At 33.7% G+C, this 15,429-nt stretch overlaps 1 pseudogene; it reads right to left on the bottom strand.

Moving 5' to 3' along the window:
- Positions 1-8,534: 8,534 nt before the first annotated feature.
- On the bottom strand, positions 8,535-10,182 carry LOC129943050 (V-type proton ATPase subunit B-like; annotated as a pseudogene).
- Positions 10,183-15,429: the final 5,247 nt, after the last annotated feature.

The following is a 15,429-nucleotide window of genomic DNA, read 5'->3' as shown; positions in this document are numbered from 1 at the left end:
GGCTAGCAATTTTAATCAATTTCGAGTTAAATTTACGCAAGTTTCTTTTTTAAGTTGTGTGCCATTTTTATGCCAATGAAGTTTTCTGAACAATTAGACCCGAAAAAATATAAAAAGTGATCAAATTGGATAGAATTAAACAAGTAAACCAGTATATTGTGAAGATCATTGAAAGTTAAAACTTTGTTATTTTTGTATTTCTTTGTTTGATTTATCATACCGAACATTGAGTGTTTTAATTTAAATCTTACCGTGCATACATGTCCAGGCAAAAACGGGGTAGAACGAATTCCACAATTGATGATCAAAATATTAAAAACTCACCTCGAACATCAATTGATTCTCCTTACCAACTGAGTAAAAAAATGGCCGTGGACGATAAAAGCTTATTTAACAAAATGAACCAAAATATGAAAAAACAAAGTGAGTTAATTATTTCACAACTCTCAAATAAAATTGAAGAAAATCACCAAGACCTCACGCAAAAAATTGACCATAAATTTGATGAGCTTCAAAAATCTATTGATTTAATAAACACTAAAATCGCGCAACTCGAAAAACAACAGACCGCGGCGGATAATGACATAAGTTTGCTTAAAAATGAACTCAAAGAAATAAACACAAGACTTTCAAACACAAACATTGATCTAACAAACAAGCTTTCCGAGCTATCATCTTTGAGTAGTGAACTAGCCCAAATAAAATTAACGCAAGAAAATATTGATAATAAAAACGTTTCGTGTGATGCTGTTCTTTTCGGAATACCATATTTAGAAAATGAAAACATCAAAACGTATATCAATCACTTATGCCACGACTTAAATATTCTACCACCAAAATTAATTAACTCGTTTCGAATACGCACTTCACAAAACGTCAACTCTTCGATAATCCTAAAATTTCAGTCCGCATACGATAGAAACTTTATTTTGACATCTATTGCACGTTACCGAAAGCAACATAAAAAGCAATTAAATTTGAGTAATTTCGGACTAGATTCTGAAACGACTGTGTACTTACGCGAATGTCTGACAAAAAAAAATAATAACATTCTCCATGCCGCACTACATCTCAAGAAACAAAAACAACTTTTCTCTGTGTTTACAATGCGTGGATTGGTATATATTAAACGTCACTCAAATGATGCACCGGCCAAGGTTGAGAACATTGGTGAATTGAATAGCATTGCCAGCCTCCAAACATGATTGCAGCTTTAACAAACCAAACTATTTTCGAACATTGTTATTTAAATTTTTATATTATTTTCCTTTATTTTGAATTGTCTATGTTGAATTTCCTTATTATTAAAACACTTTGCTTTTTAAATTTATAATAATATTTCTTATTTTAATTTAATTTCAAATTTTCTTCATAAACTTTTGTCGGTCTATTTATTTGAATTTTCTTTTTTACAGTTTTGTTGTGTATAATGAATAACTCAAGTAATTTGCATTCTATGGTTAGGGTCCTGAGTAAGCAGAAATGTGGTCTTAGGGTTTGTCATATAAATGCTCAAAGTTTGTTACCGAAAATTGACGAGTTTCGTGACATTTTTATTAATTCAGATGTAGATGTTATTTGTGTTACTGAAACATGGTTAAGAGATGATATTGGTGACGAGTTGTGTTTTGTTGGGGGCTACCGCATTTTTAGGAACAATAGAGCAGATCGTGTTGGTGGTGGTGTGGCAATATATATAAAATCTTCTATAAAATCGAAACTAAAGTTTTCTTCTGAGAGAGGTAGTCCTATTGAATATTTATTCGTTGAGGTTTTTGGAAGCGAAAGCAATCTACTTTTAGGAGCAATTTATAGGCCAAATAAGCATATAGAACTTTCACAATTTTCTGAACTTTTAGAAGAAATCTCTCTGGGCTTTCCAAATATAGTTTTATGTGGAGATTTTAATTGCAATCTACTAAGCCCAAACATTTTAATTCATAACATGCGTGCACTCAATCTTAGCCCAGTTAATACTGTGACTCCGACTCACTTCTTTGACGGGGGCGCGACACTGCTTGACTTATTTTTGGTTAGTGAGATTAGGGATGTGGTTTTGTATGATCAACTTTCCGCACCGGCTTTTTCAAGGCATGACTTAATATTTTTGACAATAAAGTTTAATCTTATATATGCCGTCAAACAGATTTCATATCGTGATTTTAAGAATATTAATGTTCTGCACTTGGAGGAAGATACAAGAGCCATCAATTGGGATAACATTTTTTACATGCCTTCTTCCAATGAACAAGTTCAATTCTTAACGAACAAGATAAATCTTCTCTACGACACTCATGTTCCCTTGAAAACAAAAATTTTGAAACAAAATGATAAGCCCTGGTTTACAAATAATATAAGATCGTTAATGCAAAAACGGGATCATGCATTTAATAATTGGAAGCGGTATCGATTGCCCGAGTTACGACTCGCATTTTGTTCTCTTCGGAACAGAGTTATTGCAGAAATTCGTACAGCTAAATCTCAAATTTTCTCTAAGCATTTAAATGTTTCACTGAATGGGCGACAACTATGGAGAAACTTGCGAAACGTTGGCATTGGAAAGTTGAGAAATGCGACTGCTGTAGGTCTTGATGTAAACACACTTAACGAAGCATTTGCCTCACGACCGTCACTTTCGCCTTTGCCAATCACTTCTGGGGGTGTCTCGTTTGCGGAAGACTCAGATCATCCTGGTTTCGGTTTTCGAGCAGTAGATTCTACTGATGTTGTAGAAAGCTTACTCTCAATCAAGTCTAATGCTATTGGTCTGGACGGAATTGATCCAAAATTTATAAAAATGATTCTGCCATTTTTGCTGCCCTACATCACGTTTACATTTAACTCCATTTTAATGTCTGGAGTTTATCCTGACATTTGGAAGGTGGCAAAAATCTTACCACTTCCTAAAAATGCTAAAGGAACCGAATTCAGACCTATTTCAATTCTTTCTTATTTATCTAAAGTTTTTGAGAAAATTTTGCAGAAACAAATCAACGCTTTTCTTACGACTAACTCCATGCTTACCTCGCAACAATCTGGTTTCCGCAAAAAGCACAGTTGTATAACTGCGCTTTTGAACGTAACTGAAGACATAAGGCAATCGTTGGATAAGGATGATGTAACTTTTTTGGTTTTACTTGATTTCTCCAAGGCATTTGACACAGTTAATCATGTCATACTTTGTAACAAGCTTATGCAGCAGTTTAATTTCTCAACAGGCGCCACAAAGCTCATATATTCATATTTAAACAATAGAAAGCAAGCAGTCCAAGCTGGTGACAGTTTGTCCAATTTTCTACCAACGTTATCTGGCGTTCCTCAAGGATCGATACTGGGTCCTTTACTATTCTCAATGTATGTAAATGAACTACCATCTTTGATCGATAATAGTTCCTGCCACTTGTATGCCGATGACGTCCAACTATATCTAAGCTGCCCTCTCGGACTTATTGACAATGGAGTCTCCAATGTCAATGAGGACCTTGAGAAAATTTTAAATTGGTCCCATTTAAATGGTCTTTTTTTGAATCCGAAGAAATCTAAATGCTTAGTTATCTCAAGAAAGAACTTAGATCTTGTTTACTTTCCTCAAATTATGTTAAGTAATGGTCCAATCGAATACGTACAGACTGCAAAGAACCTTGGCGTTACATTTAATCGATATTTGACTTGGGACGATCACATAAACGGACTTGTCGGCAAAATGTATGGCGCTCTACGTACACTTTGGGTAACCCAGTATTTTACGCCAGTAAAAACACGAATACTGCTAGCAAAGACCTTGCTTATACCTATTTTGATTTATGGATGTGAGTTATATTGCAACTGTAGATATGATAGTAAACGCAAACTTAATACTGCTTTTAATAATATCGTTCGCTATGCTTTTGGTTTACGTAGGTATGACAGAATATCTAATTATTCTTCCCTGTTATTAAATATGCCCTTGGAAAATTATGTAAAACTTCGTTGTTTAATCCTCCTCTCCGATATATTGCACACACAACAACCACAATATTGTTTTGACAGAATATGTTTCCCCACCTCTAACAGGACTCGTCAACTAGTTCACCCTCGCTATACATGCTTAACTTCTGAGCGTCAATTTTTTGTAAATTCAGTTCGCCTCTGGAACTCCCTTCCACGCTTTATTAAAGAAAATCAAAACACAACAAGACTTAAAAAGGACTTAATAAATTACTTTTCAATTTAAAATTATATTACATACTTACATAGACCGTATAGAAAGTTATTAAACTTTTCATATTATAATAATAATCATAATATAAATAATTGTAATGTCATTTAATTATAATAATTACATTGTCATTCTCATTTATAAGCTTGTTACTACCTTATAAGATATTGTATCTTACAGTTACTAAGCGTTCAAAATAAAATAAATAAATAAATAAATAAATAAATAAATAAAAGTTTCAAATCGGCTGATTTTGAATAAAATTCTTACTTTTCTTACTTTTTTTGTGATAGCTTTTTAGGTATCAATTTTACTATCATCTTATGTAGATCAAATTCGATCATTTTGATTGTCATTTATCAACAATCACCTTAGCCGATTCCACCCCTGAATGAGCTGTTCTGCCTCCATCTAATAAAGTTGCAGCAATGCAAGAAGATGCAACAGATAATGCGAAACCATTATTTGATCCTATTTTAGCGAGAATTAGCGAAATAAGGAATGGTTTGCCAGTTCCACCTGATGCATCCACCTTGTACTGCCAAAATTGCGAACATGATGTGGTCATAAATGGTTCTTTGTTCTTCATTCATTAGTAGGACATTACGAGCAACAATCGCTGCCATTTCTACAGTATTATATTGAAGTACGCGATTCAATTCAGCGGCTATTAAATCAGGTGCATTTAGATTTGGTGTATGAATACCGAAATGATTGAGTGGTAGGTTGGCAATGATAATGCAAAGATCCTTAATAGCAATCAATGCTTCATTGTACATAGCGTCACTGACTACTATCGAAAGATCGTTGCACCGTGTACGATGTTGATGCTATTAAAAAATAGCACTTAGGAATATAAAAAATAGATAAAAACGAATTCTTAGACCTACCGAATGTATATGCAAAATTTTATTGAAATTGTTTAAGCCGTTTTGGAAGAGTATGGCAACTAACACTGTGATAGGAGAGTTTTATATATTAGATATATAAAAGGTACTAATAATCCCTTGAGTTCCTGCAAATTATTCAAAAAAAAAACGGTAGATATATCGACTTCAAATAAGTTTTTTTATAAAGATAATAATACAAAAAGATGCAAAGGACTCTTAAAAAATTGAGTGGATGGTTTTTTTAATTGCAATTCAAAAAAAGGTAACACATTTTGTTAACCCAAAATATCTCATGAACCAATAACGCTAGAGACTTGAATTAAACTGTAAATTATACATCGTATTGTGATACCAAACTAGTATATTTTGACAAAAAAAACGGTTTTTTTATAAATAAAAAAAACGAAAAAAAAATATTTTACTATCGAAAAATGATTTTATCTCCAAAACAATTGGAGATAAAATCATTGGCCTTAAACTAATATTATCTCACGGACATTATTGTTTCAAAATTCAGTAATTTCATAAAAAATTAAAATCTGCAAAAAAAAGTACACAAATGCTACTAAGATTGGTAAAAATTGATTTCCGACAACCAAATTGATTTCCCATTAACAAAAATATATTTTGAAATCAAACTATTTCATCATAATGCAAAATATTGTTTTTAATTTTTACTTACAACTTTTTTAACAAAACACGAAACAAACATTATAAGCAAGACATATCCACAACGGGGGGGGGGGGGGTCAGTTATCAGAGTGGGTCTCATCCCAGCCTCTCTTTATTTTGAAATTGAATTGATATGTTTACGATGACGATATAATGATGAACAGGAACACGTGTCTGTACCTAGCTACTTCAGCAACAATGAAACATTTATTTCGAAAACACCCTGTGTGTGGTAGCTTGTAAATAACACTTTGTTACACATTTTTACAATTACCTATAGATCTAACTAAGTACATGGACTCGTACTTATATTGTATTTGATAAAATACCTGCAACCTGTCTCTTTCTACCAACTACTAATGTCGTTGTCGACTCTTCGACCAGTCCTCATTGTATTCATACAAACTTACATAGTAGGCAGATAAAATATTTATTTTAAAGGCTTTTGCATCAGACACAGGGAAACAGGCAAGGCACATCCAACCTCCCACTTTGAATCCACACAACCTGTGGATAAAATGACAACCACTTTTATACCTCTGTACACCCCTTTAATTTTGCATAACCGAGTGCATACCAGTCTGAATTGCCCGCTTTGCTGTGGTGGCTGGCATCTACCGTCTACCCTCTATTCGTCCTGCACTTGAGCAAACTCCAGCCATCAGGAGGATACCAGGTTTCAGGATCGATTTTTAGGCATATTCATATAGGTATAGCCAGCTACTACTATACCGTCGAAATCATGAGAAATTTGTTTGTGGGTATGTGTGTGTGTGAGAGTGCGAAACAGCCCTTCTGGTTCTTTTATTTCGTTGTTGGACCCTGCTGTCATAATAACATAGCAGGTCCTGCAGAGCTGAGCTGTGGGCGGCTAGAAGGTCGGCAATTGAAAAAGCAAATATGTACGAATACACCCACAACCTGGGGTTCACCATCTCTAACGGTAAACGGAGTGCACGGGATAGGGTTACAGTTTACAATTTTACATTCGACACAGAGGACAATGCTTCCGGGTGGATGCTTGATGATGTCCGTGGTACATGCAGGCTCACATTTTACAGAAAATTCCTACCTCCCAACCCCCAAGCATGCCAGTTTCAGCCCAGTGGGACCTTATTCCATACCATAACTATGCTTCCGTCGAATGCTCTTCTCATGTTTCGAGAAACATTGCTATACAGTAGAGCTCACATACACATATCTATCAGAGCCTATAGCTTGGCCTTTTATCAGCGAACAAATTCAATATTGTATGTGGTGACTACAATGAAGTGGAGAATTTCCTCAGCGTTTTTCTAGCTCCCGAAGGCACAGAGTAGCCTCAGAATGCATATGTATATCTACAAAACTTCTGGCATAGCCCGGCACATATGATATATTATAAGGTAAGGTTTTTTGCTTAAGGTATACAGTTACGACGACGAAGACTCGAACCAAGAGTGTTGTGTATATTCATTTAATGACACTCATTCGTTTTGAAAGGTTTGTGACTTAAGGCTCCTTTGCTTTTGCTTCGAAACTGTGTGTTTTCTATATTGAGCTTGTTAATTTATTTTCGAAAGTTTTCCCCTCAGGAATTTTGATACTTTTCAAGACGGAGCTATTAAGTGCTGACTTAACTTTTACTATAATATGCCTTTTCAGTTGTTACAGAAGTCAGTACCTAAACATTTTTGACTCTCATATGCATATTTAGAAAGAGAGAAACAGTTGTTTTTATAGGAGTTCATATATGCCTTGAAATAAATGTTCTCATTCGTTTGCCATGTGGTCGCTTCGATGTCTGGCTGCCAGCCAGCGATGTTGTGTGCCCTTAAGGGGCATAAACAAATCCCTCAATCTAATGGAGGCGAAAGGTTTCTTCATTTGAATATTATAAATTCGTATCTACGTAGTGGTACTCGACATTATGTAATATTTGGAGCAGTTACTTTAACATTCTTGTAGGAAAAATAATGCTTAATATGGTCCTACGTCTTCACTTATAAATACTTATATATGTTTTCATAAAAACATTCATTAATATTTTTGCAAAGGCAGACAATACAAGGTTTTTAATTTGATATTTGACATACTATTCGCATAAAGGGTAGGAATAAAATATTATCCTTAACTATTCTAAAAATATTTTCATATCAAACAGGGGTAACATTATTGTGAATAGTTAATGGGTAGTTATTTTTAACTATTTTCAATGTTAACCAACAATTTTTATAGATTCAACTTCTTAAAGGTAAATGTTAATAAGAAAATAGTTATTAATACATTTTTTTTGTTTAAACTACCTACTGAGCTACTTTATACTAAAATCATGTATTCAATAGTCAATGTTAATAATACTTATAGTTATTTGTGACCTTTTTTTGATCGCCAATCGCTTTTTTTTAGAATCAACCTTTTAATAATAAATTTAACTATTAAATAGTTATATATTGCGCAGAGCATATTTGAATTAAACTCTATCGAATAATTCTTGAATGGCTCCTTATAAATGACAACTGTTTTGGAAATGAATTTCTGATTGTTTATATAAGATTTTACTTGCTCCCTGAAAATTCGTCAACAAATCAACATCAGCAAAATGTTCACTAAAATGTTTGTTTTACAATTAAAAAAAAAAATAGCAAATGGAAATGGATCTTCTTTGAGTATGATTTTATTAAACTGAGATAATAAACATTTTGATGAAAGACTTTACATCCAAATGTTTTTTTTTCCTTCTTTTATAATAACACAATTGTTATATTTATTTGTATTTATTTATGGTAGAATTTTTTTAGAATAAAAAGTATATATTGTTTTTCTTTTTAATTTACAGCAACTTAAACAAGAGGAGAATGGTTTGTTAAGCGGAGGGGCTTTGTGCTGACCTTAGTGACGAGAGTCTCTTGGGTAGAATTCCGCGAGGATGCAAGCTGGGATTCGCTTAAGCATTTCCTTGGGGAAGATACGAAGCAACTGCCAGCCAATGTCGAGCGATTCGAATACTGTGCGGTTTTCATAGTTACCCTGAGAAATGAAGTTCTTTTTGAATTTACTCAAGAATTCCAAATACAGCAAATCATTAGGAATAAGAGCTTCCTCACCGACGACAGCCTTCATGGCCTGCACATCCTTACCAAAAGCTTAACAAGCATACAACTGATTCGATACATCAGAATGACCCTTCCTGGTCATGCCCTCACCAATAGCAGACTTCATAACGATAACGATGGCAACACATTCACTGGAGGGTAGATCTGTCTGTTGTGCAATTGACGATCTACGTAGATCTGTCCTTCGTAAATATATCCGGTCAAATTAGGAATTGGATGGGTAATACGATCGTTTGGCATAGTAAGAATAGGAATGTGGGTGATTGATCTGTTACGACCTTCAAAACATCCGTCACTGTCGTAGATGGTGGCCAAATCTGTGTACATGTAACCGGTTAAACCACGACGACCGGGCACTTCTTCACGGGTAGCAGATACCTCACACAAAGCATCGGCATACGATGGCATGTCGGTAAGGATGACCAAGACGTGCTTCTCGCACTGGTAAGCCAAGATTTCGGCTGCTTTAATAGCCAAACGTTGGGTAATGATACGTTCAATGGTTGGATCGTTGGCCAAGTTCAAGAACAAGCACACATTCTCCATGGAACCGTTCTCCTCGGAGTCCTGCTTGAAGAAACGAGCGGTTTCCATATTGACACCCATAGCAGCAAACACAATAGCAAAGTTATCCTCGTGGTCATCGAGCACCGACTTGCCAGGATTTCGTTGTGAGGCAAACCAACAGCAGAGAAGATGGGAATCTTTTGACCACGAGCAATGGAGTTCATTACATCAATAGCAGAAATACCAGTTTGGAACATTTCCTCTGACTAAATATGAGACCATGAGTTGATGGGTTGACCTTATAGATGTCAAGGAAATCTTCGGCCGAAATGGGGGGCCCCTTGTCGATGGGCTTACGGGATCGTTAAACACACGTCCTAACTTATCTTCGGACACAGGTGTACGCAAAATGTCACCAATGAATGCACAGAGAGTGTTCTTGGGGTCAATACCTGAGGTAACTTCGACAACTTGGTCGACGGGCTTTGAGCCGCTGACTTCAAGCACCTGTCCTGAACGAACGGTTGCATCATTCAGACGGAGTTGCACAATTTCGGCCAACTTGCTGAATTTTACTTCATCCAGGATTACCAAACGTCCTATTACACCGGGCACAGTTTCGTAGGTCAACCGTGGTTGCGAGATAAAATCCCGGAAAACAGCAAAGACGTTTTCCTTGTGGGCTTGTTGGGCGATGAGACGAGACATTTTGGTTGGTTGGAGTTTTTCTTTTTATTCTTATTGAAATATGACTTTCAAGTCGTCCAACTCGTTCAAAACACAAACAGCCTAATATCAATAAAAAGAACAAACATTATAATATATAGTATTAATTACATACAAAATTATAACAATTATAATAAATGAGAATAATATAATTATAAATAAGAACGAAGGTATATATAAAAAGTAATTTAAAGTGTTTCAATACACAAATGGGTTTTTAGTTTAGCTAAAACAAAGTTTATCATTAGACCGCGTGTGTGAATAAGAGTTTTCCATCCACTTTCTCCATTTAAATTATAAAACATTCTTCAGTTGTAAAAAAAACTTTTATTAAGTTTTTTGATTAAGTAATCTTTGTTATTTGAAATTTAATCCCATAGTAAGTGACTAAGAAATAGTTGTTCTCCTAATAGTGTTTTTTAAGGATTTATTATTTGCTTGAATCTTAAACTGTTTAACATTTTTGGAGGACTACTTTTTTTGGTTTTAATGTTTCATTGACAAACTATAAAATGATTAATGTAATTTTATAATATTTAACGTGCATTTCAATTTTCAGGTATTACATCACCTACGAAAAGAGTAAAATGGTGATAGACGTGATGTCATTTCATAAGCGGATATGTTAAGATTCTTCTTTAAATGACTTCATTGAATTTAAGTTCAACGATATCTAATTTCGGACAATTTTAATGCGATCAAATGAAGTTAAAAAAACATACTTCATCAAATAAAGTATAAAATAACTAAACAGAAGTTAAAATGACAAATTTAAAAATGTTATGCACCAAATCAACAATACATTTCAATTTAACCACATGAATATAGAATTGTTTACATTTCCTGTTAGTTTTTAGTTTTGGGTATTAAAAACTTGTTTAAATCTATTTTGCTTACGAAAATTCTTACCATACCGTTTTTCATTCGTAGAAAGTTATTTAAATATAATTTTATTTGAAATTCAAATTTGAAAATCAAATCGTTAGGTTTTTTTTGTTTAAATAAAGAAGAGCATGCAATTCACTGAAACAGGAGTCTATCTCATTGTGAATTGAACACATTGCATTGGCCACCAAAACATATAATTTTTTTCTAAATGCTTTAAAAAATACCTATATGTACGTTTATAATATGAAACGACCATAGTTTGAAATGGCAGAGCTAATTTTGCTGAATCTATTGAATAGAAAAGCTGAGTTGCTTTTTCTCATATTTTCGGTTATTATAAAATGGCAAAAGTTGAAATTTACATTTTGTTACAAGTAAATACCAGCAACAAATTGAAGTGGGATACATAAGACTTTTTTAAGTCTTCTCAAAATTCTGGAGAACATATATTTCGTACATAGTCATGTATATGTACATATATGTACATAACTATACAAATTATATATGGACGTTTGAAATAAAAAAGAGGCTGGGATGCGACCCACACTCATGACTTTCCATCCCGTATGTCGATTTGTATTGCTTAAAAGTTTGTAGGTTTTGGTGTTGGGTTAAAAAAGTTGTTAGTTGAATTATTCATAAAATTGAAGAGAAAGTTTAGTTTGAAAATATAGCTTTGTTAAATAGATTTTTAGTCTAACATAAATTTTTACCAATTTAAAAAGCAGTCTTAAATTCTTACAAATTGGATGAATCAAATTAATTTAAGAGATATCAAGAACCGAACATCAATTTTTACCAAATTTGCGTACAATTTCTTGTACATTTTATTTTTTTTATGAAAAAACGGACTGTTGGATTTTATTAAAAAAAAACTACTTAAAATTGAAAACAATATTTTCTGTGAAATAAAAAAAGTTTGAAGATATTATTTTTAATTTTTGAAAAGCTATTTGTGTCGAAAATCATTTTTTTCCAACTTTTATTAATTTTTTGTTAAGGTTTTTATTTTTTGTAAAAAAGGCAATTCGATTTTTCTCAAAATTTTTCAGAATGTTGAAAACAATATTTCTTATAAGTTAAAATTAGTTGGAAGCCATAATCTCAAATTTATGAAAACATATTTGAGTGGAAATTCAATTTTTACCAACTTTGAGTAGTGTTGTTTTCAGGTTGTTATTTTTTATAAAAAAAAACTGTCAATTCGATTTTTCTAAAAATTTTCCAAATATTAAAAACGTTATTTTTTGCTGCACACATTTTTTTGGAGATAAAATCATTTTGTATTCGTAAAATTTTCGAGGTAAAAAAAATTGGATTTTTTTTTTAAAACATATATAAAATTTAATTCAAGGCTCTAGCGTTTTTGGTTCGTAAGATATTTAGGGTTAACTAAAATGTGCACCTTTCTTTTTGAACTGCTATGGTAAAAAAAATACCCACGCAATTTTCTTGAGAACCCTTCCTGCATTTTTCTGCATTTGACCTGCATAACAAAATTTATTTGAAGTCGATATCTCTTCTGTTTCTTCAGCTATGGACAAAAAAAACGTCGTGAACGTACGGACGTACGAATGTGCGCACGCACATACATCTTTCTTAAAATCTTTTATTTCGACTCTAGGGATCTTGAAACGTCGAGGAATTTCAAAATGTTCAATTTGACAAATCAGACCCATTGAAATAACCGCAGGAAAAAGATTTTCTAACAGGAAAAGGCTTGCGTATGATATTTTTTAACTTCCCTTTGGTAATTGGTCCGATTTGTAGTATTTGAAATTTCTCGACGTTTTAAGGTCCCTAGAAGCTAAAGGTATATTTTACTTGAAGTCATTTTTCTATAAATAATATACGTCAAGTTTTTCAGGACGGATTTAATTTACGTTTTTTCAAGCTATAAGATATTAAGTTATGGAGAGTAAGTCAAATGAAATAATACTAGTGCTGCGTTTTTTTTTTATAAATTATAAAATTAACGCAAGATTTTTATTTGCGGCCATTTGTGCAGTGAAATGTTGGCAACCCTGAAAAAAAGCAATTTGACAGCTAACAGTATAGGGTTATTAAAAATGGAGCGTTACACGATAGAACAACGTGTCTTCATTATTAAAGAATATTTCAAAAATAGTGAAAGCTTGGCGGCTGCAATTCGAAAATTTCATACAAAATATGGTCGGAATAGTGTTTTAACTTCGTCAACTGTGAAGAGATTCATTGAAAAATTCATGGAGACTGGATCCGATGGAGACGCCAAACACACTGGCCGTCCAAAAATAAGCCGTTCAAATTTGAATGTCGTGAGAGTGTTGCTGACAATCCAGGAACCTCAATTCGACGTCGTGGACAAGAATTGCAAATTTCAAGAACCTCTCTACAGCGTATACTCACCAAAGATCTGTGTCTTCATGCTTACAAAATTCAATTAACACAACAATTGAAGCCTAATGACCATGGACAGAGAAGAGAGTTCGTTCAATGGATTATTGAACATCAACAAATGGGCCCTGATTTTTCGAGCAAAATTCTCCTAAGCGATGAAGCATCTTGATGGCTCGTCAATCGCCAAAATTGCCGCATTTGGGGTTCGGAGAACCCACATGTGATTGTCGAAAAACAAATGCATCCACAACGCGTGACTGTATGGTGTGGATTTTGGGCTGGAGGCATAATTGGGCCATATTTTTTTGAAAATGATGCTGGTCAAGCAGTGACTGTTACTGGTGCTCTATATCGCGACATGATTACACAGTTCTTTCTGCCAAAATTGGATGTTATTGATGTGTCCAATATGTGGTTTCAACAAGACGGTGCCACATGTCATACAGCCCGTGAAACAATTCAATTACTGCATAAGACATTTCCAGGTCGTGTACTCTCTCGTTTCGGTGATCAAAATTGGCCTCCTAGATAGTGTGATTTAACAACATTAGACTTCTTTTTATGGGGTTATTTGAAATCACAAGTCTATGTCAACAAGCCCACAACCACCCGTGCATTAAAGGAGGAGATTCAACGCTGCATCAACGAAATTCAGCCACATTTATGCAAAATGGTCATGGAAAATTTCAACAAAAGAGTGCGCATGTGCATGCAAAGCCGTGGAGGCCATTTGTCCGATGTGTTATTCCATACATAACCCTATCCTATGTACTTTACGAGTCAATGAAAATATAACTATCAAAAAACTAAAAACCGCGTTTTCTATTTAATTCAAATCTTGCGTTAATTTTGGGACACCCTTTATTAATATTTAATAGAAACTTCACGGTCACATTAATGGCCAGTATCTCTTATGTTTTCTAGCTGCGATAATCACGAAGATTTACTATCAATATTTTAGAATTTTAAGCTATATATGCTACAATATTGAGGAATTGTCAAGATATGTTAGCCGGAGAAATTTGTATTCGTGTGCTGCAATGAAAATTTCGTATTGTCATTGTAAAAGGATATTTGTCAAAGTTTAATGACCACGTCAATGTATTTAGTTGTTAGGATAAAATTATCCTTGGAAGACACCAGAAGTGGCTAGAATAGGATTTTTAACTTGCAAATTTAAAGCGGACATTATTGTTCGCAAGGTAAGAAGTAATCTGTTTTATTAAAAACGTTTAAAAACCTAAAGAGAAGATTTGGAGATAATAGGACTATGATAAATTTTGTGACAGACCTGTTTTTATAAGAAACCGTGCTTTGCTTGGGTGATTAGGAACCTAGAATAAAAACTGAATAGTTCATAATAAATTCTTCCAACATTTTTGGGATATGAGAAAATACATATATGGCTATTTCATAGTTTTTGGCTCTTTTTTGTGAATTAAAGAAAGTGAAAGAATAGTTCGACCTTAAATATAGCCTCAAGCCATTGTTCAGCGAGATATTTTATCTCACACTCAACCAATTTGAAAACGTTTAACTGTATTGTATATGTATAAATACACCACACATGTGATTTTTTATTATTATACTGAAAAATGTATGATGTCATGAATACAGAGTGACTTTTCTACCTTTGGGTTCGTTTGAAACTATTTTTGATTATTTCCTAACTAACACTAGAAAAATTACGCTTGTGCACGCATTACACACACACATAAGTCCTTATTACTATCAAATTAAACTTTTTACTCCCTTAAGGATATTATATTAATAAAGTAGTGCAGGGATCCACTTATGTATGCAGGAGGCTATGTACTTATACAATACACCCTCAATCTTGTTGGGTTTTCATTAATGAACCACAAGTAATGCGGTTTAGATTCATTAACAATTTAAGCTTCAATTCACGTATCATTCCCCTAAAGCTCTGGCCAATTAATCCACCTTTCCGCATATCGACCTCAGTACTCAATGATACACCCACCACTCCACTGATATATAAATGCGCATCTGTTTGAATTTATGCAATATGCTCGGGCTCGCAAATATACATCATCGGTTGTGTTAATGTCTC

Source organism: Eupeodes corollae, chromosome 1, assembly GCF_945859685.1.
Source record: "Eupeodes corollae chromosome 1, idEupCoro1.1, whole genome shotgun sequence".
Taxonomy (NCBI): domain Eukaryota; kingdom Metazoa; phylum Arthropoda; class Insecta; order Diptera; family Syrphidae; genus Eupeodes; species Eupeodes corollae.
Note: the sequence above shows the minus strand (reverse complement) of the source record. Positions and strands in the feature narration are given on the sequence as shown.